Raw genomic sequence first — 6,000 nt, forward strand, 5'->3', positions numbered from 1 at the left:
TTAATTCGGATTAAAGCTATAAAAATAATAAATGAAAAACTTGAAAAACAAGTGGTAAAAACGGGTTTAGGACCCTTACCAATCTCGGCATGTTGAAAGGTAGATGAATTGGAGGAGATTGATAGTGTTAATTTCGTGTTTGGGTGTGATTTTGGTGATTTTTGTGCTTTTCTCTCGTCCACGGCAAAAATAATAATAAGAGAGTGTGAAGAACAAGCTGCTGGTCGACTGATTATCTGGACTGATTTTTGAACTTACGCGTTTCATGTGGTTCTACGCGTTTCGCGTAGCTTTTGAATCCACGCGTTTCGTATGGTTATCCCCACGATCCGCGTAAGTATTCTGCCCCTTTTTTTTTAACTTTATAATCAATTAAAACTTTAAAATTTCTTTTATAAATTTATATGTGTTGCTACGAAAATTTCAGCTCTAATACCTAGTCTTTATCCGTTTATAAATTTTAAAAATTAATTTATAAAATTTAATAATTTAAAAGTTAAAGTTTTTAATATTTTATGAAAATAAAAATAAAAACAAAAACATTCTTATTTATTTATTTAATTTTTTTTTATATTATATATATATATATTTTTTTTTCAACTTTATAAGTACTTAAATTTCAAAATATCAATTTTAAATTTATATTTGATGTAACGGAAATTTCGGTTGGTATACCTAGTCTTTATCCGTTTATAAATTTTTAATTTCAATTTATAATTTAATACTTTAAAAGTTAACGTTTTAATATTTTTCAAAAACAACTTGAAAATGAAACACTCTAAAATTTTTTTTTTTTTTTTTTTTTAATTTTATAGAAGAAAATTAATATTTAGAATTAAAAAACAAGTACATGAAAAATAAAAATTAAATGAATTTAAAATACACACTATATTTTTTTTATATATATACTTTTAAATCAACTAATTTTCAAACTTAAAACTTTGTTTCCTATCAACTAGGTAGAGACAATCTCGGTTTTACACCTATCATTATCCACGACAAAAGTTTACAAGTTATATATCTTTACGGTTATTGATAAAAAGTATATTTTTAGTAGTTTTAATTTTTCTTATTTTTTTGGTGGTTTACCATTTAAAAGATATATTATGAATCCAACAATAAATTTCGTGCAATTTGAAGAACGACAATTCAGTTATTACACTTAGCATTATCGTTTTCAATGAAAACAGGTTAAACTCAAGGTTTATCAATTTTAAATGGTAGACCCTTTTTAATAAAAGCACAACAAACAAATACAAACTAAAACACACCAAAACATAAACACACAAAAATTCAAAAATACAAAAATACGCAAAAATACAAAAAATGCACAAAAACACAATTGGCGAGAAAAAGACTTAGATTGTGAAACCGCATTGACTCGCCTCGTAGTGGAGTCGCATCATTTCACCTCCCATGGCTTCGTAGGCGTAACCTCGTTGGTTTAAGAGGTTTTCCTTTGAACATTTAAAAGGCCCTTCTCGGCATAAGGTTACGTACTCGAAATTAGAGTCCGTCTGGTTCTTTGGACAATTTCCATAATGAGCTGGTTTTCCACATTTTACACATTTGCCCAAATGACGTGCTCGATGTTTCTTAGCTGATTTTGATTTTCCTTTGGCATAATTTTTCTCGTTAAGTTCTTGCCTTATTTCTTTGCTCGCTTGATCGCATCTTCTCTTTATATCTAACACCACATCTCTTGGTAAAATTTTATCGCACATTAAAAAGAAGTGGTTGTAGACATATTGATTTCGCATCTTGAAAATAAACAATAAATAAAAACGAAAAGAAGAAAATAAAAAGGTAGAATGGAGGGAGAAGACTAGTTCTTTAGTGTCTACTAGGGAAAGACCAAACGAACCCCACTCTTAAAGATGAAAATAAAGTTTGAGAATGGAGTTAACAAGCTTTAAAGTTACCCTGAATTTACTTGTCCTTAGGGTAGAATGTGATCTCGTCTCTTTCCGTAGTATTGATCCCTTCAAAGTATAATTTGAGTCGATGACCGTTCACTTTGAAAGTTCCACCGTCTTTGCTATATAATTCTGCATATCCAGATGGAAAAACTTGTTTTATTATATATGGTCCAGTCCATCGGGATCTAAGTTTCCCAGGTGAAAACTTAAAACGTGATTGGAATACTAATACTTTATCCCCTTGTTCAAATTCTTTCTTTTCTTTTAACCGTGCATCGTGCCATCTTTTAGTTTTCTCCTTGTATGTTTTAGAGTTTTCATACGCTTGTAGTATTAATTCATCTAATTCATTTAGTTGCAAGAATCGGTTTTCTCCGGCTTTTACAAGGTCGGTATTACATTCTCTCAGAGCCCAGTATGCCTTGTGTTCAACTTCGACAGGTAGATGACACGCCTTACCGTAAATCAATCGGAAAGGTGTAGTACCGATGGGCTTTTTGAATGCAGTTCTAAATGCCCAAAGTGCATCATCTAGCTTTCGATGTCAGATTTTTGGATTATTTTTAACCGTTCTTTCTAAAATTCGTTTAAGACCTCTGTTCGTGTTTTCAACTTGACCACTCGTTTGAGGGTGGTAAGAAGTTGAAAAACGATGATTAACTCCGTACTTTTTAAGAACTTTCTCTAGTAGTAGATTTGTAAAATGAGTTCCACGATCACTGATTAATGCTTTTGGAATCCCAAAACGTGAGAAAAGATTTTTAAGAAAGCTGACAACAACTCGAGCATCGTTAGTGGGTAGGGCTTTTGCTTCAGCCCATTTAGAAACGTAATTGACTGCCACGAGAATGTATTTGCATTTGTTAGAAGCGGGAAATGGACCCATGAAGTCAATACCCCATATGTCGAATACTTCGCATACTAAGATGCCTTGTTGTGGCATTTTGTCTCTCTTGGAGATATTTCCAGATCTTTAACAAGAATCACAAGTATTTACCATATTGTATGCATCTTTAAAAATTGTAGGCCAGTAAAAACCTGAGTCAAAAACCTTTTTGGCTGTATAACTAGGTCCGAAATGTCCACCAGCCGGTCCTTCATGACAGTGCTCTAGAATTTGTTGCGCTTCTTTGCCGTATACACATCGACGAATAACTTGGTCAGCCCCTATACGAAAGAGGTTAGGGCTTTCCCAAAAGTAAAACTTCAGATCAGCAAAGAATTTCTTCTTTTGCTGATAAGTTTGATTTTTAACAACAATTCCCGCGGCTAGATAATTAGCATAGCCCACAAACCATGGAATTTCTTCTTCTATTTCAATTCTCATAAGGAACTCGTCTGGAAAAGTATCGTGAATAACAGATTCGTCGAGTGTTTCTAAGTTAGGATTTTCAAGACGGGATAAATGATCTGCAGCGAGATTTTCAGCTCCTTTTTTATCTTTAATTTCAATGTCGAATTCTTGTAGGAGAAGAATCCAACGAATTAGTCTAGGTTTAGCATCTTGCTTTTTGAATAAGTACTTTAGGGCTGAATGATCGGTATAAACAATTGTTTTAGATAACACTAAGTAGGATCTAAACTTATCGAAAGCAAAAACGACTGCAAGAAGCTCCTTCTCAGTAGTCGTGTAATTCAACTGAGCTCCTGTAAGTATTTTACTTGCGTAATAGATTGGTTGAAATTTGTTATCTTGACGTTGACCTAAAACAGCTCCCATCGCGAAATCACTAGCATCACACATTAGTTCGAAAGGTTTGGACCAGTCGGGTGATACCATAATGGGTGCATTCGTAAGTTTATTTTTTAGAATGGAGAAAGCTTGTAAGCATTCGTCATTGAAGTCGAATGTACTGTCTTTCTCGAGAAGTTTAGTCATGGGTCGAGCGATTTTGGAAAAATCCTTTATGAATCGTCGATAGAATCCCGCATGACCTAAGAAACTACGAATTCCTTTAATGTTAGTTGGAGGGGGAAGCTTTGAGATTATATCGATCTTAGCTTTATCTACTTCCATTCCATCTCGAGAAATCTTGTGTCCTAAAACAATGCCTTCCTTCACCATGAAGTGGCATTTTTCCCAATTTAAAAAAAGATTTGATTCCTCACAACGAATTAACATTCGCTCGAGGTTGGAAAGGCATGAATCGAAGGAGTCTCCAAAAACATAGAAATCGTCCATAAAGACTTCCATACTTCCTTCTATCATGTCATGAAATATTGCCATCATACACCTTTGAAAGGTGCCTGGCGCGTTGCATAATCCGAACGGCATTCGTCAGTATGCGAATGTACCAAATGGACAAGTAAATGTTGTCTTGTCTTGGTCTTTTGGATCAATGGGAATTTGAAAATAACCAGAGAATCCATCAAGGAAACAATAATATTCTTTTCCCGCTAAACGTTCTAGCATTTGATCAATATAAGGAAGTGGGAAATGATCTTTCCTTGTGGCGTCGTTTAAACGACGGTAGTCTATACAGACTCTCCAGCCAGAGACTGTTCTTGTAGTAACAGGTTCATTATCATCATTAAGAACGACAGTTGTACCTCCTTTCTTGGGTACTACTTGTACAGGACTAAGCCATGGGCTATCGGATATAGGGTATATTAACCCGGCATCAAGTAATTTGATAACCTCCTTCTTGACAACTTCTTTCATGTTAGGGTTTAACCTTCGTTGTCTTTGTACTACGGGTTTAAAATCTTCTTCCATTAGAATCTTATGAGTACAATAAGCGGGGTTAATCCCTGGAATATCAGTTGTTTTCCAAGCAATTGCTTTCTTATGAGTTTTTAGAACGGACATTAACCTACTCTTTTCGTTATCGGAAAGTTTTGATGAAATTATAACAGGTAATTGTGATGTACCTTGGAGAAAAGCATACTCCAAATGTTCCGGGAGTTCTTTAAGCTCCAAGGTTGGCGGTTCTTCCAAGGAAGATTTTATTCGAAACCTGTTACCATCGGTAATTTCTTCAAAGGGTTCATCTTCTTTGGGAGTTTCTTCCTCACAATAATCTTCATCGATTACTACTTTCAATAATTTGTCAAGTTCAAGTTCTACATCGAATTCATCACCTTCACTCATTGAGGTGAAGTTCGAGGTGTTGACATTTAGTAATTCTTGCAATTCTTTTTCGACACAACAATCAACAATATCTACCTTATAACATTCGTCATCGGAAGAGATAGGTTGTTTCATAGCTTTATCTATGTTTAGGGTAACTCTATCTTCCCCTACACCTAGACTAAGCTTTTTGTCTTTAACACGCACAATTGCGTCAGCGGTATTTAAAAATGGTCGCCCTAGAATTAGGGGAACCTTGCTATCTTCTTCCATTTCGAGAACAACGAAGTCGGAAGGAAAGATTAAATGATTGACTTTAACTGGTAGGTTTTCGGCAATACCAATAGGATAGTTAAAAGTTCTATCTGCTAGGCGTATACACATCCTAGTTGGTTTTAGATCGCCTAGGTTTAGTTTTAAGTATAAGGAGTGTGGCATAAGATTGATACTTGCGCCTAAGTCAGCTAATGCATCGTACATTACTGAATCTCCCATCAAACACAGAATAATGAAACTACCAGGATCTCCAAGTTTCGGCGGCATCTTTTGCTTTTGCAATATTGCTGAGCATTCCTCGTTGAGGAATGTGGTTGAAACTTCTTCATATTTACCTTTATCGGCTATGAGATCCTTAATAAACCTTCCATAATTTGGCATACCCCTAAGAACTTCCGCGAGTGGCATGTTAATGCTAATTTGCTTGATTATATCTGAAAATTTTTGATATTGGCTCTCGAGTTTGTCTTTCTTTAATGCTTTCGGGTATGGAATAGGTGCTTTGTGCACCTTCAATGGTGGTTCTTCAATTTTCTTTGATATGATCTCAGGTGGATCATCGTTTTCTTGTTCTTTCTCAACATGTTCATCTATATCAATAGGTTCTTGTAAAATAGGAGGAGATAAAGGAACTTCTAAGGTCTTACTAGTTTCTGGGTTAACAGTTAAACCACTTCTAGTAGTTATAGCATTTACATGCTCATTCCTTGTTTGATTGTTGTTGGGATTCACTTG

The sequence above is a fragment of the Rutidosis leptorrhynchoides genome, chromosome 8 (assembly GCF_046630445.1).
Source record: "Rutidosis leptorrhynchoides isolate AG116_Rl617_1_P2 chromosome 8, CSIRO_AGI_Rlap_v1, whole genome shotgun sequence".
In the NCBI taxonomy this organism is placed as follows: Eukaryota; Viridiplantae; Streptophyta; class Magnoliopsida; order Asterales; family Asteraceae; genus Rutidosis; species Rutidosis leptorrhynchoides.